Here is a 12102-nt window from a genome sequence, read left to right as displayed (position 1 = left end):
TATTTTGTTGACATCTTTCCTATAATTCGGTGACCAGAACTGTACACTATACTCCAAATTTGACCTTACTAATGCCTTGTACAATTTTAACATTACATCCCAACTCCTATACTCAATGCTCTGATTTATAAAGGCCAGCATACCAAAAGCTTTCTTCACCACCCTATCCACATGAGATTCCACCTTTAGGGAACTATGCACCATTACTCCTAGATCTCTCTGTTCTACTGCATTCCTCAATGTCCTACCATTTACCATGTATGTCCTATTTTGATTAGTCCTACCAAAATGTAGCACCACACACTTATCAGCATTAAACTCCATCTGACATCTTTCAGCCCACTCTTCTATCTGGCCTAAATCTCTCTGCCAGCTTTGAAAACATACTTCATTATCCACAACGCCATCTATCTTAGTATCATCTGCATAGTTACTAATTCAATTTACCACCCCATCGTCCAGATCATTAATGTATATGACAAACAACATTGGACCCAGTACAGATCCCTGAGGCACAACACTAGTCACCAGCCTCCAACCATCCAGCACTATTCTCTGGCATCTCCCATCTAGTCACTGTTGAATCCATTTTACTACTTCAATACTAATACCTAAAGATTGAACCTTCCTAACTAACCTTCCATGCGGAACCTTGTCAAAGGCCTTACTGAAGTCCATATAGATAACATCCACTGCTTTACCCTCGTCAACTTTCCTAGTAACCTCTTCAAAAAATTCAATAAGGTTTGTCAAACATGACCTTCCACACACAAATCCATGCTGACTGCTCCTAATCAGACCCTATATATCCAGATAATTATATATACCACCTCTAAGAATACTTTCCATTAATTTACCCACCACTGATGTCAAACATACAGGCCTATAATTGCTAGGTTTACTCTTAGAACCCTTCTTAAACAATGGAGCCACATGAGCAATACGCCAATCCTCCGGCACCATCCCCGTTTCTAATGACATTTGAAATATTTCTGTCAGAGCCCCTGCTATTTCTACACTAACCTCCATCAAGGTTCTAGGGAATATCCTGTCAGGACATGGAGATTTATGCACTTTTATATTCCTTAAAAGAACCAGCACTTCCTCCTCTATTTTAATTGATCACCATCAATACAGTATATGGGCTTGTCTGAGTAATTATTATATATAAAAGCAATGGTTTAAGTACTGAATCTGAGAAACATCAATATATAGTTCACTTTCGTTTGAGAAACAATCCATTGTACTCTTTTTTTCTTGTTGTTAGTCAATTTTCTATTCATCTTTAGAGCCACTTTCATTGTATGGTCTTCAGTGCTGACAAGTTTATCATATAGTAGTTTTCAAATGCCTTTCAGAAGCCTATAAATATCAAATCATGTTTCCCTCATGTAACTTCTCCATTGTCAAAAAATTCAATCAGATCAAATTCATTACACCAACTTTACCTTCAACAATTCCATGCTGGCTTTCTCCAATCAATTGTCCACAAGACTGCTAATCCATCTCTGATTATTTTTTTTCTGGGATGTTGTCCACATATTAAACAAACTGACTAATGTTTACATCATACTGTTTAATATTTCAGTAGTATTTGAGTAATATTGTAAATATATGGTTTGATTAAACATTCATGTTCATTTAAATAATTCATTATGAATTATATGTAAAAGTACGTGAATGGCAAATGTCATCACACTACACATCATATGGACACATCTCGTTAAAGTAAAAAATGAAATGCATTCATTTATTCCTGGCTCTGTGTTTCCTTTTGATTAGTTTTTATGTCTTGATGTTATGAAACATAACAGTGGTGCAAAGATAGTTCTAAAATGAACCCAAAGTGGCTACCTGTAGAAGCACAGCAAGATGTTTGAATTTTAAAAAAATGCCGTGAGACGTTCAAGTTTAAAAAACTGCACAGCACATGCTTCTTTGGGAAGGGATATGCTCAAGTTAAAAATAAAGGAAACTGACAAATTCATGGGTTCATGAACAGTAAGTACTGGTGATAATAGCAATACATTAAAAAAAGAAGCAGAAATGGCTGGATACATCAGAAAGGTAGATACATTCGATTGCATGAAAGATGACTGGCTGCTGTATACGGAATGAACGGAACAGTATCTTGAAGCAAATAAAATAGCCAATGTCAAGTGAGTGCCAGTTTTGCTGAGTGTATTGGATTCAAAGGCATATAGTTTGCTTAGAAATTTAACTGCTCCAAACAAGCCAGCTAAAATGAGTTTTGCCGATATCACAAAATTAATGCACAAATATTTAGAACCAGTTGATTGCAGAATACTTTAGGTTTCATAAGCAGAGTTAAAAGAAAGGGGATTCCATTTCAGCTTACGTGGCTGAAGCAATTGTCTGGGAGTTGTTAGTTTGTTAAAATGCTTAATGATGCACGGAGAGAACACTTAGTTTGTGGAATCTTACAAGAAAGCATTAAAATAGCTTCTAACTGAAGCACAACTTAGGATTAAAAGAGCATTTGAAATAGCTGTATTAATGAAAACAGTAGAAAGAGACACAATTGAGTTGTAGTCGGGAATGAAAGTGAGCATGAATGACCCAACAAATGCAGGGGCCTACATATACTGGATCAATGCAGGGGCCTACATATACTGGATCAATGCAGGGGCCTACATATACTGGATCAATGCAGGGGCCTACATATACTGGATCAATGCAGGTTTAAAGGTGAAATTTTCAGAAAATACAACAAAGAGGACACATACAAAGAGCATGCCAGGCAGACAAAATAAATGGACTGCACAGGGAAGAGATAAAAATAAAATGTCAAGTTGCAGTTTCAAAAAGAGCACTAATGGGCATGCTGTGTTCAGAAATCTGGTAATGATGAGAATGACACAGGATTGTGTATCTTTGAGATTTACAATGTGAAAACTAACAGAAGACAAGCAATATGGCTTACACCAGAAGTGAACAGCAAATTAATTAAAATGGAATTGGTGACCAGCTCAGTTGTTTCAATCATTCCTCAAAACGAGCTTGAACTGCATTTCAAAGATACTGAGCTGAAGCCCGCAAATATCCAACGAAGAACTTATACAGGAAAAAGTTAACTCCTGTAGGAATGACATTCATAACAATGGAATACAACAAGCAACAAGCATTTTTGTATGCAGGAAGAATGCCAGTGCTGAGGGACATGATAGATTGGGATCCATCTACCATTTGCATCTGACATCCTCTGCAAGAAAGTCAACTGAAAGCAAGTTAAGAAAGGCGTTGGATGATGCTACAGCAGTGTTCATGAAGGTTTTGGAAAACTCAGGGGTGAAGTACACAGAAAGTCTGCAGAGAGAAAAATGGAAGATCAGATTATTATTTCAATGGTAAAAAATTGCAGCATGCTACTGTCCAGAAGGATTTGGAGATGCTTGTATATGAATCACAAAAGGCTGGTTTGCAGGGGTAGCAGGCAATCAAGAAGGCAAATAGGATGTTAGCCTTCATTGCTAGGGGGAATGAAGTTAAGAGCAGGGAGGTTATGTTGTAACTGAATAGGGTACTGGTGAGGCCGCACTTGGAGTATTGCGTGAAATTCTGGTTTCCTTACTTGAGGAAGGATATACTGGCTTTGGAGGTGGTGCAGAGGAGGTTCACCAGGTTGATTCCAGAGATGAGGGGGTTAGACTATGCAGGGAGATTGTGTCACCTGGGAATGTACTCGCTGGAATTCAGAAGAATGAGAGAAGATCTAATAAAAACATATAAAATTATGAAAGCGATAGATAAGATAGAGGCAGGAAAGTTGTTTCCACTGATAGGTGAGACTAGAACTACAGGACTAGCCTCAAGGTTCAGTGGAGCAAATTTAGGATGGAGATGAGAAGGAACTGCTTTTCCCAGTCTGTGGAATTCTCTGCCCAATGAAGCAGTGGAGGATTCCTCAGTAAATATATTTAAGACAAGGTTGGATAGATTTTTGAATAGTAGGGGAATTAAGAGTTATGGGGAAAAGGCAGGTAGGTGGAGATGAATCCCAGGTCAGATCAGCCATGATTTTATTGAATGTGGAGCAGGCTCAATGGGCCAGATAGGCTACTTCTGCTTCTATTTCTTATGTTCTTAAAGTAGAGTTAAATGAAAATGCTCTACCCATGTTTCACAAAGCCCACCCGGTTCCTTATCCCATCCATGATAACATAGCTGGTGAGCTAGATCATGTGGAGGCTGGGAGAATTCTTTCCAAGATTGAGTAGAGCCCATGGGCTTTGTCCATGGTCCTAGTAGCAGAGAAGAATGTGTCTGTCAGGATCTATGGTGATTTTAAGGGTCACCATCAACGTACTGAAAGTAGATCAATACTATTGTTTTTCTTTATTTTGCTGTAAACGCTTGAAAGAACAGATCTCAAGGGTATGTATGGCTACACAGACATACCTTGATAATAAATTAATCTTTAACTTTGAATTTGCACTAGTGCACATTTTTTCTAATATAAACTCCACCTGTGATAGATGTAACGCCGAAGTGGCTACCGTAACTCATATATTTTAGTCCTGTACAAAGTTAAATAATTTTTGGAGAGATGTTTTTAGAATGTTATCAAAAGCCATAGGTGTGGATTTACAACCCAATTCACTTATGGCAACCTTTGGGATTATTAGGTAATTTTTTTCTCTCTCTCCGCGAAGTTTCAGATCTGACCAGAAGGATTTTTTCTTTTGTAATTTTATCCTCAAATGGACTGCCCAGTCATTTTTTTTGTGTTTTAGGTTAGTTTAGTGTTTTTTTTCCTCTTAATTATAAAAATTTCCAGTTTTTTTTGTATGAATGGCCAAGAGGAGTTGTGGTTCTTTGTTTATATATAATAGTTCAATATAATATTTACATGACTTTGACAGTATATATCCCTTTTGTTGTTTTGTACATTTATTGCATTATGTATTTGATATAACTTCTCCTATGATTTGTATCTATCCATTGTTTCTTTTTAAAAATCAATAAAAATAGATTGAAAATGAAATGAACTTGCACTCAAATTTTCCTTCAAGAAAGATCAGCTGAGTCAATTGGTCCCTAAGCTGTACCCTATACAATACATTGACACATACAAACAAGCTGGATGAACTCATCAGGACAGGCAGCATCTGCTGAAATTTCAACGGATGCTGCCGGACCTGCTGAGTTCATCCAGCTTGCTTGTACATGCTGATTTGACCACAGTATCTGCAGTGTACTTTGTGTTTACGACTGTACAATTTCTGAATGGGTAGAAAAGCACGCAGCATTTCTCAGATAAATAGACTAGCAAAAAAATGGGCAGCCAGTCAATAAACTGCACTGATTCACACTCCTTAGCAAGCTCAACATTTCCCATAGCAGTTTAAACAAAAAAAATTAATGTATTATACAACAAATCTAAGATGGCCCATTTGTAAGGCCTCTCAATCTGTATGTTGGAACAGACAATTTTGCGAATGTTAAATATAAGTTATGACATTGAGTTAATTCCTGGAAACCAAATTCCTTAAAAACTAATCTCTGGGATATATATCTGAAAATGCAGTTCTCTGTAAGTACTTCATAGGAATCTGAGCGAACACTTTCTGGGAAATTGAACCTACACCTTCCTGATGTAGGCACAAGAGCTACCAAGTCATGGTGAATACTGACAAAATCAGCAGCTTGTGGAGATTTTTGAAGAAAACCTGGAACAGCTTTTCCGCCTCATCGGTGAAAAAGAAAAACAAAATAAAATTTAAACCATTGCTACTGAAAACACAGAAGTACATGAAGATCAACTTTGTTCAAAACTTTCCTTTCACATAAACAAAAAATAATTTGAAAATTCATAACATGATTTGTGACAATTCAGAGTTTAATGTTGCAATACCAGCAAGCCACCAGTAGGTGGCAGTGTGGCTACTGACCTGACACAATAAGTATCTTCCAATAATGATCATTTACAACTTTTCCTCAGGACTTTCTTCTCTACTTTTCTGTTGGTCTTTATAGATAAATATGGTAAATAAATTATAAGATTAATAGTATTTTTCTTTGTTTCATTTACAACCTTAATTTTAGGGACAGTATCGGATAATATCATTATCTCGTATGATGTTATTTTTGTTGTTTTCTGGTAGCAGTACAATGTAAATATATAAAATAACTATAAATTACAAAATAAGTAAATAGCATGAAACAAAAATTAATAAAGTAGTGCTCATGGACTGTTCAGAAATCCGATGGTGAGGGGTAAAAAGCTGTTTCTGACCTGTTGAACGTGTGTCCTCAGCCTCCTGTAGTTCCTCCCTGATGGCAGTTCAGAATGGTGAGCATCTTTAACGATGGATGGCACCTACCTGCGGCACTTCTGCTGCAGAATACAGGCTTGCGGTATAGATCTTAAAGTATATCTTAGAATGTGGTTCCTTAAAGTTGCTGTAGCCGGGAGTGGTAGTGAGGATAGGTTCCCACTGCCTATTAAATTCTGCGAATGGCGTGCGTCTCAAACAGTCTCTGATGATCAAGTCCAGCTCCCGGCCTTCACGTACAGCCTAGCTACTGAGCCCAGTGGAACCATCTCTGCTGGTTCCACTGGAGAGTTACTGGCGCCTTGAATCCAGTTGCTCTGGGAAGGGGGGGCTCGTCAGCCAAGGCCAGCAGCTCATCAGAACTCTGATCTCAAACTGATGCCTCTTTGTGGAAGTGGGTGGCTTGGGGGAGGGTCCTTGCTTTGCTGCAAGTGGGAGGGGGAACTGAGGGGCTTTGGGGTTCTAACGCTTTAGCTGTCACTCATTCTTTGGGGCACCCTTCTGTTTTCGTGGAGGTCTACAAAGAACAAGAATTTCAGGAATGTAATTCCATACATTTCTCTGACATTAAACGGAACTATTGAACTGTGACTTTTAATAAGCTTATGTATCACGATATACAGAAGCACATCGATGTGGAAAGCATGTCTCCTACACTTTGAACAGGAAGAGTCTTGAGCAGAATGGGCAACATGTCAAAACCGGTTACTTCAGAACAGCTACATAATTGCTAATCATCTTTCCTGACCCACGATAGAATAATAACGATATCCTGACTGAGAGCAATGGGTTTACCACTATTTGGTTAAATGAGACATAACAAGGTAGTTTGCCAATGTTGGAAAAGTACCTGCTCCTATTTCGGTTCATAGGATAACCCTTCTGAGGAATTACACTCTCATCCCATCTTTCAACATGTACTGCTTTCCAGATTGATGGCTACTGAGCTGCTTTTCCCACTAACAACAGCGTATCATACATAGAATTAACAAGGCAGCTGAGAACATCATAGACAAGAGCTTTAGTGGGACGGACGGACCTATGGAGCATACTAGGATCACTAGGAGAGGTAAGAGGGGGAGATGGGGAGTGCAGGGTCCCCCTGTGACTGTTCAAGCATGACTCTTTGGATATAGCTGGGAGGTATGTGGAGTGGGGGGGGGGGAGAAATGATCTTTCTGGGAACAGCAGAGGTAGCCACATTGGGGGCACTGAGGCTGGCTCTGAGGTTGAGTGGGCAAGAGAGGAGTCAGTCAGGATGGTAGTGACAGAAGGCATGACGGTAGTGACAGAAGGCAGGATGGTAGTGACAAGGCATGATGGTAGTGATAGAAACCAGGATGATAGTGATAGAAGGCACGGCAGTGGTGATAGAATCCAGGACGGTAGTGATAGAAGGCAGGGCGGTAGTGACAGAAATCCCGAAAGTTAGAGGATTCCATGCCTGCAAAAGAGACCCTAGGATAGTGTGTTGCCTCCTAGGTACCAGGAGCAGTGATGACTTGGAGCAACTGCAGAACTTTGTCAAAGGGGACGGTGAACAGCCAGAGGTCATGGTGCACATGGGTACTAATGACAAGGTAGAAAGAGGGATAAGGTCAGGGGGGGTTCAGACAGAACCTGAAGGGCTGGACCTCAAGGGTATGAAATCTCTGATTTAATCCATGTGCCACACACTAGTGAGAAATAGGTCAGATGATTGTGGGTTGAAGGCCTGGTGTAAGGGCAGGAATTCAAGTTCTTTGATCATTGGGGACTCTTCAGGGTAGGGGTGACCTGTACAAGGGAGATGGGTTGTACCTGAACTGGTATGGACCAATATCCTAGTTGGGAGGTTTGCTAATGGTACTTGGGAGGGTTTAAACGAGACTGGCAAGGTGGGGGATGGGTCCCAGAGCAGTAGAGTGGCTGATGGGAAATTAGGGGATAACTCTGCCACCAATGAGAGCAAATTTAGTCATCAGGGTAGACAGGAGAGGAAAGATGATTGGTTTAACCTACACTTATTTCCAAGCAAGAGCCTTGCCAGGTAAGGTAGGTGAACTCAAGGCATGGGACTGTGATGCACCATCAATAACTCTCAGAGACGTGAGGTGAGATATAGGCTTTTATTGGCTGGAAGAAAGAACAAGCAGCAAGTGACCTCCATACAACATCCTGGAGACTGAGGGGGGAGCAGTGCCTCCAATCGCCTTTATACAGGGGTCTGTGGGAGGAGCCACAGGAGCAGTCGGCGGGGGGTGCGTGTCCAGACAGGTATGTGTAGTTCACCACAGACTGGTCTTATCACAGCCATACAGAAACATGGCTGGAAGAAGAGCAAGACAAAAAGCTCAGTGTTCCAGGACGTAGATGTCACAGGCATGTGGCAGAGGAGCAGGTGAGAGCGAAGGGTGATTTGCCTTCTTGATGAAAGAGGACATTACAATGGCTCTTAGAGAGGATATTCTCGGGGGAGCGTCTGAGTGGAACTCAGAAATAGAAAAGGGATGGTCAGTCTGACGGGATTATGCTGTAGTCCTCCTCACTGTAGTCACTGGGAAGTAGAGGAACAGATTATGTAGAGAGATTGCAGCTAGCTCTAAATTTAAGGCAGTATTAGCGAGAGATTTTAACTCCCCTCATGTTGACATATGGTGGCGGGGTGGAGGTATGTTGCTACCAGATGAGCTGTAAGGGACTTCTTCCCTCTGCTAGCCTGTAGGTCACCTTGGGCAAGGTGTAGCCCCCTCCCCCGGTCAGGGTCAGGTGAAGCCATGGCAGCAGGTGGTGGATGCTCATAGGAGCAGCCGGGGCACATCACGAGTCCTGGTTATGCGACCACTGACACCAGGCAGACAACCTCTGAAGAGCTTTGATGGCGGCCGGGGTCACTCATCTTGTAAAGACACTGCCCAGAAGAAGCCGATGGCAAACACTTCTGTGGAAAAAATTGCCACGAACAATCATGGTCATGGAAAGAGAAAAGAATAAAAACAACGGTGTGAAGGTCCTGACGAAGGGTTTCGGCCCGAAACGTCGACAGTGCTTCTCCTTATAGATGCTGCCTGGCCTGCTGTGTTCCACCAGCATCTTGTGTGTGTTGTTGAACTGTGTGAAGGTGGTCTTATTAGAAATTGTCAGAGTAAAGACAGATGGAAGATCACTCAGATTGTACAACACAGCACGATGGCATTAACATTGATTTCTTAAACTTCCCCTCACCAATCCCATTCCTCTTTCCCTCTCTCACCTTATCTCCTTACCTGTCCATTACCCCGATCTGATGCTCCTCCCCCTTCCCTTTCTTCCCTGGTCTTCTGTCCTCTCTTATCAGATTCCCCCTTCTTCAGCCCTGTATCTCTTTCACCAATCAACTTCCCAGCTCTTTACTTCACCCCTCCTCCTCTCCCAGTTCCACCTATCACCTACCACCTTGTACTTCTCCCTCCCCCTCCCCCCACACCGTCTAGCTCTAACTTCTCATCTTTTTTTCTCCAGTCCTGCAGAAGGGTTTTGGCCTGAAGCATTGACTGTTCTCTTTTCCGTAGAAGCCGCCTGGCCTGCTGAGCCCCTCCAGCATCTTGTACGTGCTGCTCCGATTTCCAGCGTCTGTAGGTTTTCTTGTCCATCTCCTGTCCCTTTCTTTTCAACTCCATTGACTACACGTGAAGCTGAGACATTATGCTCAGCTCACAATTATTTGAATTTTTTTTTAGGCAAATGACTATTGAGAAGTGGAAGAGAAGCACTTTTGCAGGCATGTCATTACTGGCTGGTTTCCTGCTGGTCCAGCTAACAAAGTAATTTTAGTATGATGTCACTTGAAAAAAGTATACTCTTTGTTTAACTGTGATTGCTGCTTGTTAAAATGTACTGGACCATGCAGTTAATAATCATCTCACAAGAGTAGGGAAATAGGGCTCCATTACCTTTCCCTTGGGATTTCTCAATTTTGGTTATCTGGAACCTCAAAAGTGAAAAAATGTAGATCCTGGCAACTTTGGCTTTCATTCTGTAATTGGAAAAAAATTGTTCCCATTCTCTTCTGTCTGGCATCAATTTTATCCAAGTCATCACTTAACTATGTTTAGATAGTCATTTTGGAAGTCTTTTTTAGATAAATGGGAAAAGACAATTTTACAATTTTCTTCATCATTTTGAGTTAGAAAAAGGATCATGTTCACACTAGGAATTTGGAAGAGATGGCTTTAGTGGTAATTCTGCAAAACAAAATCTACGTTGCAGTGCTGCAGTACTACGGCGGTGAAGTTTGGCAGCGGAGAAGAATTCAAAACATACTTCACAAGTTACATATGTGTTTTGGTCTTCTTGAAGTATGGTGCGATGTTATTGACAGGAGATCCGGAAACTTAGAGATCCAAGTGCGAGTGTGCAAAATCTTAGAAGTGATGGAAGCATAGAGTTTTTGGAGTACAGGAGGTCCTGGAGTTCTTTGGCCAGTGCTGACACTGAGAAGAGTTACCTGGTCAGGCGCATTCTTCTCCTCTTTCGCTTTGGTCCTTCAAATTATTTTCCCCTACATACTTATCCACTTTCCTCTTGAAAGCCCTGCTTGATAATATTTTTGTGATCTTTAAATATAATGAGTTCACAGTTGCCTTGCATATGAAAACATTTTACATCCATTTCCCTTGAATTTCTGGTCTTGTTTTAGAGTTCTTGAATCACCTGCTAAAAGGAATAAACTCTCTCTACTTACCCCACCTAAAAATGTCATCAGTAGCGTCGAGCTTGAAGGGGTCAAGAGTTCCAAGTCCTGATGAGTGAACATCACTGATAACCTGTCCTGGGCCAACCAAGGAAGTTCAGCAAGACCTCTACTTCCTCAGTGGGCGGAAGAAATTGGCACATCCCTGCCAACCCCTAAACATTTTATTGATGCACCACAGAAAGCTTCCTATCACACACAACCTGATGGAGGGTCACGGCCTGAAAAGTCGACTGTTTGCTCTTTTCCATAGATGCTGCCTGGTCTGCTGAGCTCCTCCAGCATTTTGTGCATGTGTTGCCTTGGATTTCCAGCATCTGCAGATTTCCATGCGTTTGTGCTATCTGGATGCATAACAGCCCAATCTGATCACTGATTTGCACGCGACCCAAGAAACCGCAGAGACACAACTCAGCGCATTACAGAAACCAACCTCCCTCTATGGACTCTGCCTATGCGTCCAGCTGTGCCAGAAGGTGGGGTCTTGGACAGCATAGCAAGTCTCTGAATTACATATGCTTTATCAATCAATCAATCAACAGTATGTTCTGCTATTTTTTCAAGGTTTAATGGATAAGCTGTCTCTGTTTCTCCATATCCTTTGGAATAATGCCATATCGTATACATTATCCATCATTATTTATACCAAACTAGCACTGCACACTTCTAGAACTTAGAGATAGAACATAGAAAGTACAGCACAGGAACAGGCCTGTAGGCCCACAATGTTGTGCAGAACCAATCAAAATCATAATCAAGTGGCTAATGAAACCAATCCCATCTGCCTACACCATATCCAGATTGTTCCATTTTCCTCTTATTCATGTGCCTGTTTAAATTTCTCTTAAAAATCCCTAATATATTGTGGTAAACTATGCATACCTGTCTGGACACACCCCTCTGCTGACTGCTCCTGTGGCTCCTCCCACAGACCCCTGTATAAAGGCGGTTGAAGGCACTGCTCCTCCTTCAGTCTCCAAGATGTCGTGCTCCTTTTTTGCTGCTAATAAAAGCCTATTGTTCACCTCCCATCTCCGAGAGTTATTGATGGTGCATCAATTTTATTAGCAGCAATTTTAAAACATGGAGAGCATT

The sequence above is a fragment of the Hypanus sabinus genome, chromosome 19 (genome assembly GCF_030144855.1).
Source record: "Hypanus sabinus isolate sHypSab1 chromosome 19, sHypSab1.hap1, whole genome shotgun sequence".
Taxonomy (NCBI): domain Eukaryota; kingdom Metazoa; phylum Chordata; class Chondrichthyes; order Myliobatiformes; family Dasyatidae; genus Hypanus; species Hypanus sabinus.
The sequence above is the reverse complement of the archived record's forward strand: the minus strand, read 5'-3'. Positions refer to the sequence as shown.